The sequence below is a fragment of the Antedon bifida genome, chromosome 2 (genome assembly GCF_963402885.1).
Source record: "Antedon bifida chromosome 2, ecAntBifi1.1, whole genome shotgun sequence".
Lineage (NCBI taxonomy): Eukaryota > Metazoa > Echinodermata > Crinoidea > Comatulida > Antedonidae > Antedon > Antedon bifida.
The window spans coordinates 32,991,268-33,006,246 of NC_136227.1; the positions used below are offsets into that span (position 1 = coordinate 32,991,268).

At 36.8% G+C, this 14,979-nt stretch overlaps 1 protein-coding gene and 1 long non-coding RNA gene across 2 annotated transcripts in view; one reads left to right on the plus strand and one right to left on the minus strand.

The window, feature by feature from the left end:
* The window catches only part of LOC144834630 (uncharacterized), a 29,768-nt gene that overhangs the window by 7,059 nt on the left and 7,730 nt on the right, over positions 1-14,979 (minus strand). The window lies entirely within an intron of this gene.
* LOC144834731 (uncharacterized) lies at positions 10,700-12,560 on the plus strand. Its single transcript, XR_013611002.1, has 3 exons — positions 10,700-11,482; positions 11,815-11,919; positions 12,043-12,560. It is a non-coding gene; the product is annotated as an uncharacterized LOC144834731 (long non-coding RNA).

The following is a 14,979-nucleotide window of genomic DNA, read 5'->3' on the forward strand; positions in this document are numbered from 1 at the left end:
TGTTTCCTCTTTTGTCGTCGTCAGAGCCTTTTCACTTAAGTACCAACTGTTGTAATGTTTCCTTTAAGTTGCAATACAAATGTATTATTGTAGTTGGCGGTGTTAGTATTGCGCAGAACGCAAGAGGAGTGAACACCCGCTACATTTATGATTAAGATCAGGTTCGGTAATCAGCCGAGGATTATGATCAGGTTCGGCAATCACCCGAGGATTATGATCAGGTTCGGTAATCACCCGAGGATTATGATCAGGTTCAGCAATCAGCCGAGGATTATGATCAGGTTCGACAATCACCCGAGGATTATGATCAGGTTCGGCAATCACTGGCAAAATGAGATTGAATGTTAGCTTTGTATAGGACCGTACTCAAATATAAAAAACATACATAAGTATTATAATTATCTAGCTTATAATATGATATATTTTGTTTGTTGTGATGGCATTCTTTTGTTACTCAGAGAAACTCGCCGTTTGTTGACGATTAGTGTGTGGTACACAGAATAGTACGTTCAGTGATATTAACAAGACATTTACCACAACCCACACTCTACTCCAAATATCCATGGAAGCATAACCATCAGAACTATGCCTTATATTCTCATATTATTGTTCCGAACTATATTAATGAAATATTGTAAACTTACAAATTGGCTTAAGACTGGACTGTAACTGGATCTCGTATCTGGACTATCAATATACCGATACAGTCAAATGTGACGATTTATAGCATCAACTGCACCACTCCCTTTGACGACAACTACTGTGTAATTATTATTCATAATCCACGTATGTATGCTATATTGACTTTGTCCGTGACGTCACAAAAGCTATTCCATGGTACAACGCTCTTTCTGTTGAAACACAATGTACACGATTATATCGGCAGCGTCGTACGATGTCTATAAATATTCCATTCAAAATTCCATAGAAAGTATTTTTAGAAAATTACCAGCTAAAATCTTTTTAAATAATATTTAAAAACTGCAAAATGAATGTTATGGAAACACCTAAATGGAATTGGTTTAAATACTAAAAGAAATGAGAATTCACATTTGTGTATAAATATAGACGGCATTAACTGTTTTAATACTTGTACTATATCTAATCATTTTAATAACTATTTTTTTAATATTGATTCTGATCTGGTATCTGAACTCTATTTGTGCAATACTTCATAATTATACTGACTCTAAATTTATTTAATCATTTTACAACTCTAGAAATGTGTTTCCGAACAAATTAGTTTTACCTGAAGTTACCGAAGAAAACATTTTTGATAAAATTCCAGTCAGATTCTTAAAAAGCCTTTAACGTTTATTATTAACAAATCTATAATTAAGAATTCTGTTCGTGGTGATATGGAATTAGCTAAGGTGTTGCCTCTCCATAAGGAAGGTCCCAAAGATAATATAAAGAATTACATATCAATTTGTATTTTAAGTACCGTATCTAAAATTTTGGAAAAAGTAGTTTATAAAATCAACGTGAAAAGTACTTGTCTGACAATAATTTATTGTCTACTTTTCAAAGTGGTTTTAGAAGAGGCTTCTCTACCAACTCAGTCCTCATTCACCTAAATGATTGTCTTATAAAAGGCTTCTCTACCGACTCAGTCCTCATTCACCTAAATGATTGTCTTAGAAGAGGCTTCTCTACCGACTCAGTCCTTATTCACCTAAATGATTGTCTTAGAAGAGGCTTCTCTACCGACTCAGTCCTCATTCACCTAAATGATTGTCTTAGAAGAGGCTTCTCTACCGACTCAGTCCTCATTCACCTAAATGATTGTCTTATAAGAGGCTTCTCTACCGACTCAGTCCTCATTCACCTAAATGATTGTCTTATAAGAGGCTTCTCTACCGACTCAGTCCTCATTCACCTAAATGATTGTCTTATAAGAGGCTTCTCTACCGACTCAGTCCTCGTTCACCTAAATGATTGTCTTATAAGAGGCTTCTCTACCGACTCAGTCCTCATTCACCTAAATGATTGTCTTAGAAGAGGCTTCTCTACCGACTCAGTCCTCATTCACCTAAATGATTGTCTTATAAGAGGCTTCTCTACCGACTCAGTCCTCATTCACCTAAATGATTGTCTTATAAGAGGCTTCTCTACCGACTCAGTCCTCATTCACCTAAATGATTGTCTTAGAAGAGGCTTCTCTACCGACTCAGTCCTCATTCACCTAAATGATTGTCTTAGAAGAGGCTTCTCTACCGACTCAGTCCTCATTCACCTAAATGATTGTCTTATAAGAGGCTTCTCTACCGACTCAGTCCTCATTCACCTAAATGATTGTTTTATAAGAGGCTTCTCTACCGACTCAGTCCTCATTCACCTAAATGATTGTCTTAGAAGAGGCTTCTCTACCGACTCAGTCCTCATTCACCTAAATGATTGTCTTATAAGAGGCTTCTCTACCGACTCAGTCCTCATTCACCTAAATGATTGTCTTATAAGAGGCTTCTCTACCGACTCAGTCCTCATTCACCTAAATGATTGTCTTATAAGAGGCTTCTCTACCGACTCAGTCCTCATTCACCTAAATGATTGTCTTATAAGAGGCTTCTCTACCGACTCAGTCCTCATTCACCTAAATGATTGTCTTAGAAGAGGCTTCTCTACCGACTCAGTCCTCATTCACCTAAATGATTGTCTTAGAAGAGGCTTCTCTACCGACTCAGTCCTCATTCACCTAAATGATTGTCTTATAAAAGGCTTCTCTACCGACTCAGTCCTCATTCACCTAAATGATTGTCTTATAAGAGGCTTCTCTACCGACTCAGTCCTCATTCACCTAAATGATTGTCTTATAAGAGGCTTCTCTACCGACTCAGTCCTCATTCACCTAAATGATTGTCTTATAAGAGGCTTCTCTACCGACTCAGTCCTCATTCACCTAAATGATTGTCTTATAAGAGGCTTCTCTACCGACTCAGTCCTTATTCACCTAAATGATTGTCTTATAAGAGGCTTCTCTACCGACTCAGTCCTCATTTACCTAAATGATTGTCTTATAAGAGGCTTCTCTACCGACTCAGTCCTTATTCACCTAAATGATTGTCTTAGAAGAGGCTTCTCTACCGACTCAGTCCTCATTCACCTAAATGATTGTCTTATAAAAGGCTTCTCTACCGACTCAGTCCTCATTCACCTAAATGATTGTCTTAGAAGAAGCTTCTCTACCGACTCAGTCCTCATTCACCTAAATGATTGTCTTATAAAAGGCTTCTCTACCGACTCAGTCCTCATTCACCTAAATGATTGTCTTAGAAGAAGCTTCTCTACCGACTCAGTCCTCATTCACCTAAATGATTGTCTTATAAAAGGCTTCTCTACCGACTCAGTCCTCATTCACCTAAATGATTGTCTTATAAGAGGCTTCTCTACCGACTCAGTCCTCATTCACCTAAATGATTGTCTTATAAGAGGCTTCTCTACCGACTCAGTCCTCATTCACCTAAATGATTGTCTTAGAAGAGGCTTCTCTACCGACTCAGTCCTCATTCACCTAAATGATTGTCTTAGAAGAGGCTTCTCTACCGACTCAGTCCTCATTCACCTAAATGATTGTCTTAGAAGAGGCTTCTCTACCGACTCAGTCCTCATTCACCTAAATGATTGTCTTAGAAGAGGCTTCTCTACCGACTCAGTCCTCATTCACCTAAATGATTGTCTTATAAGAGGCTTCTCTACCGACTCAGTCCTCATTCACCTAAATGATTGTCTTATAAGAGGCTTCTCTACCGACTCAGTCCTCATTCACCTAAATGATTGTCTTAGAAGAGGCTTCTCTACCGACTCAGTCCTCATTCACCTAAATGATTGTCTTATAAGAGGCTTCTCTACCGACTCAGTCCTCATTCACCTAAATGATTGTCTTAGAAGAGGCTTCTCTACCGACTCAGTCCTCATTCACCTAAATGATTGTCTTAGAAGAGGCTTCTCTACCGACTCAGTCCTCATTCACCTAAATGATTGTCTTAGAAGAGGCTTCTCTACCGACTCAGTCCTCATTCACCTAAATGATTGTCTTAGAAGAGGCTTCTCTACCGACTCAGTCCTCATTCACCTAAATGATTGTCTTAGAAGAGGCTTCTCTACCGACTCAGTCCTCATTCACCTAAATGATTGTCTTATAAGAGGCTTCTCTACCGACTCAGTCCTCATTCACCTAAATGATTGTCTTAGAAGAGGCTTCTCTACCGACTCAGTCCTCATTTACCTAAATGATTGTCTTATAAGAGGCTTCTCTACCGACTCAGTCCTCATTCACCTAAATGATTGTCTTAGAAGAGGCTTCTCTACCGACTCAGTCCTCATTCACCTAAATGATTGTCTTATAAGAGGCTTCTCTACCGACTCAGTCCTCATTCACCTAAATGATTGTCTTATAAGAGGCTTCTCTACCGACTCAGTCCTCATTCACCTAAATGATTGTCTTATAAGAGGCTTCTCTACCGACTCAGTCCTCATTCACCTAAATGATTGTCTTAGAAGAGGCTTCTCTACCGACTCAGTCCTTATTCACCTAAATGATTGTCTTATAAGAGGCTTCTCTACCGACTCAGTCCTCATTCACCTAAATGATTGTCTTATAAGAGGCTTCTCTACCGACTCAGTCCTCATTCACCTAAATGATTGTCTTAGAAGAGGCTTCTCTACCGACTCAGTCCTCATTCACCTAAATGATTGTCTTATAAGAGGCTTCTCTACCGACTCAGTCCTCATTCACCTAAATGATTGTCTTATAAGAGGCTTCTCTACCGACTCAGTCCTCATTCACCTAAATGATTGTCTTATAAGAGGCTTCTCTACCGACTCAGTCCTTATTCACCTAAATGATTGTCTTATAAGAGGCTTCTCTACCGACTCAGTCCTCATTCACCTAAATGATTGTCTTATAAGAGGCTTCTCTACCGACTCAGTCCTTATTCACCTAAATGATTGTCTTATAAGAGGCTTCTCTACCGACTCAGTCCTCATTCACCTAAATGATTGTCTTATAAGAGGCTTCTCTACCGACTCAGTCCTCATTTACCTAAATGATTGTCTTATAAGAGGCTTCTCTACCGACTCAGTCCTCATTCACCTAAATGATTGTCTTATAAGAGGCTTCTCTACCGACTCAGTCCTCATTCACCTAAATGATTGTCTTATAAGAGGCTTCTCTACCGACTCAGTCCTTATTCACCTAAATGATTGTCTTATAAGAGGCTTCTCTACCGACTCAGTCCTCATTCACCTAAATGATTGTCTTATAAGAGGCTTCTCTACCGACTCAGTCCTTATTCACCTAAATGATTGTCTTATAAGAGGCTTCTCTACCGACTCAGTCCTCATTCACCTAAATGATTGTCTTATAAGAGGCTTCTCTACCGACTCAGTCCTCATTCACCTAAATGATTGTCTTAGAAGAGGCTTCTCTACCGACTCAGTCCTCATTCACCTAAATGATTGTCTTAGAAGAGGCTTCTCTACCGACTTAGTCCTCATTCACCTAAATGATTGTCTTATAAGAGGCTTCTCTACCGACTCAGTCCTCATTCACCTAAATGATTGTCTTATAAGAGGCTTCTCTACCGACTCAGTCCTCATTCACCTAAATGATTGTCTTATAAGAGGCTTCTCTACCGACTCAGTCCTCATTCACCTAAATGATTGTCTTATAAGAGGCTTCTCTACCGACTCAGTCCTCATTCACCTAAATGATTGTCTTAGAAGAGGCTTCTCTACCGACTCAGTCCTCATTCACCTAAATGATTGTCTTATAAGAGGCTTCTCTACCGACTCAGTCCTTATTCACCTAAATGATTGTCTTATAAGAGGCTTCTCTACCGACTCAGTCCTCATTCACTTAAATGATTGTCTTATAAGAGGCTTCTCTACCGACTCAGTCCTCATTCACCTAAATGATTGTCTTAGAAGTCAAATTTCAAAAGGTAATTTTGTAGACATGGTCATGCTTGACCTGCAGAAGGAGTTTGATACCGTTGACCACTCTATCCTTTGTAAGAAATTAGAGGCAATGGGGATTGGGTCGATCGATTGGTTTAGATCTTATTTATCAAATAGAGGACAAATTGTTTGTATTGATTAATATTTTCCCAACATTACAATGTACTCATGGAGTTTCACAGGGCAGTATTCTAGGCCCGCTCCTTTATATTTGTTATATTATCGATATGTCGTATTGATAATGATAGCAAACTATTGCCGATTGGTGGCTCATCGTGATCCATTATACATTTCACATAAACTAGGTCATGGTATGGAATTATGTTACAAGTGGTTAGTTCAAAATAAGTTTTGTCCATGCACCCACAAAAAACGGAGTGCATTTTGTTTGAAAGAAAAGTTAAAAATATTGAGAATTTCAAAATCACTTTTAATGATCAAATATCCTTAGTCATGATTCTATAAGCACCTTGATTTACTAATTGATAACTGCATTTCAAATGAAGAATATGTATTATGAAACTAAAGCAAATTCAACCAGATTGAAATTTCTGTACAGACAGGCTAGCTGTTTGGTTGGACAAGCAAAGTAGGAAACTTTTATGCTCTGCATTAATTCAGTGTATTTTCGACTATGCTGCAACATCCTGGTATTCTGGTATAACTTCATTCCTTCCAAATAAACTCCAGGTAACCCAAAACAAAATTGTACAGTTTATTCTCAACATTGGCCCTAGGGCTCACATTGCCCCTAGGGCATACATTGCCCCTAGGGCACACATTGCCCTTAGGACACACATTGGCCCTAGGGCACACATTGGCTCTAGGGCACACATTTCCCAAGGGCACACATTGGCTCTAGGGCACACATTGGCCCAAGGGCACACATTGCCCCTAGGGCACACATTGGCCCTAGGGCACACATTGGCCCTAGGGCACACATTGGCCCTAGGGCACACATTGACCCTAGGGCACACATTTCCCCTAGGGCACACATTGCCCCTAGGGCACACATTGACCCTAGGGCACACATTGGCCCTAGGGCACACATTGCCCCTAAGGCACACATTGGCCCTAGGGCACACATTGCCCCTAGGGCACACATTGCAGGAACAACTAAAAGCTGTTGGTTATCTGAACATAAACAACAGAGTTAGATTTCTAAAATAGACTTCAGGTATTATTATAGGTCCACGCCTATAAGATATACCATGATGTAGATTCCACTATTATAGGTCCACGCCTATAAGATATACCATGATGTAGATTCCACTATTATAGGTCCACGCCTATAAGATATACCATGATGTAGATTACACTATTATAGGTCCACGCCTATAAGATATACCATGATGTAGATTCGACTTTGTTAGCAGACAATTTTTACAAATATTTCTAAACAACATACGTACTGTACGAGGAAATTAAATGAACATTTTGTAATTCCTAATATCAAAGTGTTAGCTTCGAAAACATATTTTTATTATCATACTATATTAAAGATTGGAATAATCTTCCATCAAACATAAAAGGTATAAAAACACCTAATGAGTATAAACGTGTTATAAAGCTTTATGTTAGTAATGTTGTTATATTTTTGTGAAATTGTCTATGTTTTTGTTAAGGACCCCATCCCATTGGAAAGCTTAGATCTATGGGTAATCCTTGGTATGTTGATTGTACCGAATAAAACAAACAAACAAACAAATGTATCCGACATAGTAATAAAAAAATTGCAATTCGTGATTACAGATAATAATTTTTCTGGTAGGTAGATTGATGATTGTATCCAAAAATACTTATACAAATATAAATTGCAAAATTATTCCAATATTCATTTGGAAGCAACTTCACCCCTTAGGTCAACTTTAATATCACGATCACATGCCGCTATTGACGTTGGCCGCCCGGTTGGCCGTGACGTCACAAAAGCTGTTGCACAGTCTGGTGCAGGTCTTTCTGTAGATACACAATAGGATTACTGAAGTCTATCATTATTCACTCAAAATTACACTAAACTATTTTTAGAAAAACACACAGAATCCTCGATTTAAATGTCAAGATCAATATACATAATAGCATTTTTAAATAAAACGTACGGTATAACCTATTTGGTTCTGAAAATGACGTGAGCTCAACGTTTCGATCAATTATGCTTTGACGTTCATAGATAATTATGATCCGACGTCCTGCTTAAGAGTGAGGAGTTTGTTTTCTGATTCTCACAAACAGGATGATCAAAGTAAATTAATGATTGAAACGTCGAGAAACCCAACAATATTCATTCATTTCAGAACTCATATACGCGTACGTGGGTACTGCAAACTTTATATACATTTGATTTCGCCAAGCAAACCTTCAAACAATTCTCATATTCTTCCATTGTCTTTCTTTGTCCAGTCGGCATTCATCATCTTATACCTTTTACATATTTGCTACCGGTATAGTGTTTTTTATGCTAAAACTGACATCTTTCGGTCATCATGATGATGACTCAGCATTATCGCATCGTCACTGCGCCGGCAATATTACAAAACAATTTTTTATTTTTTATTTATTTATTTATAAACATATTTCTACTGGATGACAATATCAACGTTGTCCCACAAAGGGGACATTGTTGTTTTTCAAAAGGTCCAGCATAAAACATAACAATATACATAATTATATAATATAATAAAAATTGCTAAAATTAAACAGTCTAAAAATACTAAAATGTGAGAACCATACATTAAAAATACAAAATTATGATTAAAAATCCAAGTTAAAAAGATGTTCATAAAATTATTTAATACATAGTTTCTTAAAATAGTAAAATATGTTACAATTAAACAATTGTTGTTGTATTGTATTTAAATTCTGGGTAGGAAAAAAATAAACGAATTGAGTTATATTTTGATATCGAAATAGTGATGAAAAATTAAATTGGTAAAATAAATTATTTTTAAAAAACTGGTACGGTGTCATGTTGTCCGTTGAAGGCGCTCTTTGGTTTCTATTTAAAACGAGTAGAGCAGGTGGTTAATGGTTTGGTATCAATTCACACAGCGCGGCCTTTATGAATAATAAAAAGGTGTAGGTCTAGGCCTAGGCCTAGTAGGTAAGGCCTGTTGTAGTTTCTTCTAAGAGCCACAAAACTTAGGTAAGCTGGGTGTTAGTTTGTTTCTTTTTTGGTAATACGCTAGGCCTAGACTCTACTGGTGCCTGCATGGCACCTAACTAACGTGACAAATATTTATGAACACATCAATTGTTATCCCCCTACCTAGTACTAGTACTAGTAGGCCTCCACCACACACAGGCAGCTAGCAGTCGTGCGTGTGCCACTCTTTTTTTCTCTTTTTTCTAGCCCACACAAACTAGAGAGTCGCAGGAGGAAAGTGTGACTTCTAACTAGCCTAGTTTAGTAGCCTACTACTATCTAGGCCTGGGCCTAGATGGTTTACGATGAAATCGGTCGCGTCTGAAATCGGTCGCGTTTGAAATCGGTCGCGATAAAATCAACTTCCGGTATTTTGTATGGCGCGCCGCTAGAGCTAGCTATACTTTTGATGAAATCGGTCGCGTTTGAAATCGGTCGCGCTATTTTGTATGGATCGAGCCGCGCGGGATGCATGCTAGAGCGGGATAAACATTTTTCGTTTATATAGATTTAATTGATATTTTTTAGGAACTAGATTATTTATGTGGATATTTTTTACTTGGTTAATAAATATTTATTTATTATCAATCATTAAATTTTTTTTTTTTTTGTATTTCACAGGTCTCGGAGAAGGACTGTGTCTGTTCAAAATGGCCATTTCTAAACACGTTTAAATTATATTTGGCATAATGTTATATTAGGCATATAATAATTTACCTCTATTTATATGTACTGTAATTAATATATTATATAGAGAATATACGTCTGTCGTGTCTTTTATTATGCAAACAATTACATAAAAGAGAACAATTTATTTAAAAACAATAATTTTTACAATATAGCCCGTAAAGCCAGCGTATCCATTTTTATACTATAAACTGGCAGATTATATCATATCAATGTAGTTAACAACATACTATTCGATCACCTTATTTTTATTTCTATCCGTTATGTAGGATAATATTAAGTGTATAATGATTATTGTTGAGGCAAATGTGTATATATATTTCTAATGTTTAAAATAGTTTTTAGTAAAATGATCATTATATGCGGATGGTTAAAAGGCGAGTAACTGAAATAACCCCCCACATAAGCCATATCGGAGATGCGCCTTCTATGATCGTGCAGCTGTTTCCTCTAACAATACGTTATTTTGCTGACGGGGTTTCCCCTATTTAAAAAACACGCACTTGTTTGTGTGTCAACTCATGGACAAAACACGTACGATCGTTGTCCATGGCGAGGTAAAGATGACGTCTATTACTAATAACCATACGTTTGAAACGTCTATAGGCCTCCTGCACGTGTTTTTGTGAAACGATCCAATGAGCTATAGATGCTCGACGCGATTATGAGATCATGTTCATTCATTCTTTATTTAGCCTTTAAAATCGAAATACATTTAAAACATAGGTAACCAAATCAAGACACGTGGAAATCTAAGGAGGCAAGGATAAGCTAAAGCAATTAAACCGCTGTAGCTCACAGGCTTGCTTATCCATAATAATTCCGAACAAATCACTTTTTCTATTATTTGACAGCATGATTTATATATAATTTAATAATTATCTTTTATTTCTTCATTTATAATAATCATTTAAAATGGATATGAAAGAGTTCCTAGCAATATCATTTTATTGGCTCAACGTGTAGATCAATCAGTTTTAAGCTTGCCATAGTCATACTTAATGTTTTGGAGGACGACAACGCCCTCAAAACGCCCCTGGGAAACCTGTGAAAAACTTTTTGTGACGTCACTAAAAGTTATTTTTGTATTACAGAGATAGGAATTTAGGAGTAAATCATTGATTGATGCAAAAGCATGGTAGTAATTACTTATCGCTTTTATACTTTTATTCTTGGATAAGTATGTTAGCTTAATCGAATAAAATTAATTCATATTATCAACCATGTTTTTTTTTAAACGGATTTTAATTTCGTTTTTCAAGGCCACCTTTCACGAAATTCATAGCCAAATGCCTATCTTGCTGGGTACACGGAGTTATTTTGCGCATGCGTGAGAATCACAGAGTCGATCACCTTGGCGCGCCTCTCTCTCGACCCTCCTCTCGCGAGCGATGTTTATTTCGCTATTTAGTATACACGTATTATTGAAACATTCATTTTATTATTATTTCGTTGTAATTAACTGAAATTGATGGAAATTCGTCCACATCGTCTTGTTAACACGGGTGTTAACATCGTTTTGAAGAAACCGTTGGACGAGTAAATGGTGTTTGACAATGCCATGGCCTGGAGCTAGCTAGGCCTAGGCTAGGCCTTTTTAGTAGTGATGACTGCTGCTGGATACGATGTTTAGTCGCCCGGCCAGAGGTGAGCTGAGAGGGTATGCTCCTTGATGTATCGTTGAGGGTGTTAATGGTAGGCACAATTGTGTTACTGTATATGTATATATACACATTATTTATAAGTACGTTTATTAATATTGTTGTGTGCTGTAGTGTCCGTTTCTGACTAACGCATTAATATTAAAATATTTTTTTGTTATTACATGCCGCCCTAGGCTAGGCAACACTGAATACTAACTAAATATTAGGATTCCCAATAAAATGAATAGAGGTGGATTTTCTCTAATGTAGTAATAAAGGGTATAACAGGCCAGGCCAGGTCTAGTTAAGGGTATTTGAGCTTGTATCATATATTATTAATACAGTATAAATAAACAATTCATTTGTATTTTTACCTACCTACAGGTCTATAATTGGAGTGCAACTATGATAATTGATGGACGGGATAAGCAAATGTATTTATTGATTGGAATGGAAGCGCAAATGTTAGAGTCAAATTATAATATTAAGGTAACAGGATACTGAGCATTGCTATTTTAAACTGTTGATCAAACCTACATAATACATTATACTAAATTATTATTTTGTTTTGAGGGCAGATAAACATGTGCTTATTCATTTTCCTTTTTTCAGGTGAATAAAAAGATGCCCAGCGTACTTTATAATAGATGCTACTTGGATCATGCTTGCACGATACATATGCAGTATACTAAGACACCAAGTATAGAATGAGCGCAGACAATTAAAATTACAGAACTAAATATTTATGAAGAATAGTAAAATATGCATAATAGAATGCTTTAGACGTGAATGCTATGGTTACAGTCATACTGTAACTATGGTAATGTACTACCAGACAGTACACTAGTAGTAGGAGTGCATCATATAGTGTTTAACCATCTAAATGGGTCTGGGTATATAAACAAATAAACCACTACTGTACTTTTTTTTAAATTTATTTAGCCAAATACTATGTACAATGGACAATTATGAAAGAATCCATCTCTTGAATATGATGGAGCTGGCTGGTGTTGATAGAATTAAAATGTATCACTCAGGTCTCAAAAGTAATTTATGTCCCGTTTGAAAAATCCTGCTTGTTCCAAACTCATTATGATACATTTGTTCAATAAAATTCATTCCACACACTATTTCTGCCATATAATTTGAGTTCTTCAAAGCCATCTCATGTACTGTTGATTCCATAAATCTGCAAAGATAAGACCAATAAATGGATGGAAATGTACTATTATTTTTATTCAATCCTACCTAGGCCCTATATAGTATTATATTTTATGACTTGGTAACAAACAGAAGGAGGTTATTATTTAATTACAGTACTAACTAAACTATAATAATCCTCTCTGCCTCACCTCTGCTCTACTTTAATTATTAGTTTTATTATATTACTATATTAGTCGATAACAAAAGTCAGAGCCAAAAACAAGTTCAACACAAGCTTACCTTTTTTATTTACGTCGCCTTTTACATACGTCTACGCCCGCGCCTTGTCCACTTCCTGGAGGTTCGTCGGTGGACCGGCTACTACTACTCTCTTGTACTGTAGGCCATGGAGTAACTCTATGTGTAGGCCTAGTATAGTACTAGCGAATTTAGAAGAAACTATAGTCTACTAGACCTAGCCTACTTTGTAGTCTGCGTGAGTGGTTTAGTGTGAGATGTACAAATACACCCTTTCTTCTTTTCACGTACAATCTTTGCAGACATAACTTTTTATTGATTTGTGAAATATCGATATTTTCTACGACTGCAGCAACAGGGAGATTGCAACACGTGAGTTTCGTGTAGGATGGGTTTGTTTATTTTGTTTACACCACACAGTCCGCGAACGAGACAAGGCGGTGATTGGACTGTATTAAAATTCATTAACCAATCACAAAACGACTACTGCCGTGGCTACAACCCCGGGTGTTTCAAACTCTAAATTTGACGATCTCGTACGTGCGTATAGAACGTTCATAACAATTAAGATGGCGTGCCAGTTGGTCGGCCATTTTGCGGACGTTTTATACCAAAATTTAATTTGTTTATTTCTCAAGTTCTACTAGGTATTTGAATCTAATTTTTTGTGTGCTGTTTATTAAGATTAAAAGGATTCATACAAAGTCATTTTTGTGAAATTTTAAAATCCTTTCATATCCATTTTAATGTAAATTTAAGTAAGTGCAACTCAGTGTCTCACATTCATACGCCGTTCGTAAATATAAATGTTTAAATATCAGTGCAGATTACCTCTTTGAGAATCGTGTCCACCTTCATTATCCATACATTATTATTCTCACGTCAATCATTGTACATCATAGTCTTACTGTAGGCCGGTAGATTGATTTATAACGGCATATTATCTATATATTTTATTAATATCCTAAAACCATACGTAATTGTTTGCATAATAAAAGACACGACAGACGTATATTCTCTATATAATATATTAATTACAGTACATATAAATTATGCCTAATATAATATTTAAACGTGTTTAGAAATGGCCATTTTGAACAGACACAGTCCTTCTCCGAGACCTGTGAAATACAAAAAAAAAATTAATTTAATGATTGACAATAAATATTTATTAACCAAATAAAAAATATCCACATAAATAATCTAGTTCCTAAAAAATATCAATTAAATCTATATAAACGAAAAATGTATATCCCGCTCTAGCATGCATCCCGCTCGATCCATACAAAATAGCGCGACCGATTTCAAACGCGACCGATATAATCAAAAGTATAGCTCTAGCGGCGCGCCATACAAAATACCGGAAGTTGATTTTATCGCGACCGATTTCAAACGCGACCGATTTCAAGCGCGACCGATTTCATCTGACACCGCCTAGATGACCTCAATGTCTGATCTTAATTGTCCTCATCTTCTCACAGCAGGATGAAAGTGCGTGACATACTTGAAGATGGTTATCAGACGATCGGGACCACGGACGATCGGGCCCAGACGATCGGGCCCACTTCAAGACGATCGGGCCCAAATCGTGAGACGATCGGGCCCATCAAGGGTGAAAGACGATCGGGCCCAGAGACGATCGGGCCCAGACGATCGGGCCCAACAAACAAGACGATCGGACCCAAAACATTCTCGGAAAATTAAAAAAAAATAAATACGCAAATACAAACAACACAATAATAACAATCAAAATCAATCACATTTATTCATAAATCGAGAGTATTGGTAAGACATTTTTAAAACCAGTAGACGTGTTAATTATTAGGGGAAAATTATGATAAAATCAGAAAAAAATCTAATTAACCTTTTTAATTAAAATTTCCTGCTTTTATTTTTGATGTAAAGCGCATTGAGAGCCTGCTTATGCGCTATATAAGAACAGGCTATTATTAATTTAAATTATTATTATTATTAATTACGCAAGAAAAGCACGTTGACACTAGCACTAGGAATTAAAAATGATGAAATGTGGCACATTATTTTATATAACACAAACGACTATCGGGCCCAACGCTAAGACGATCGGGACCAACTGGTAAGACTATCGGGCCCAACGTGGTTCTGAAAACACTGGACGATCGGGCCCAA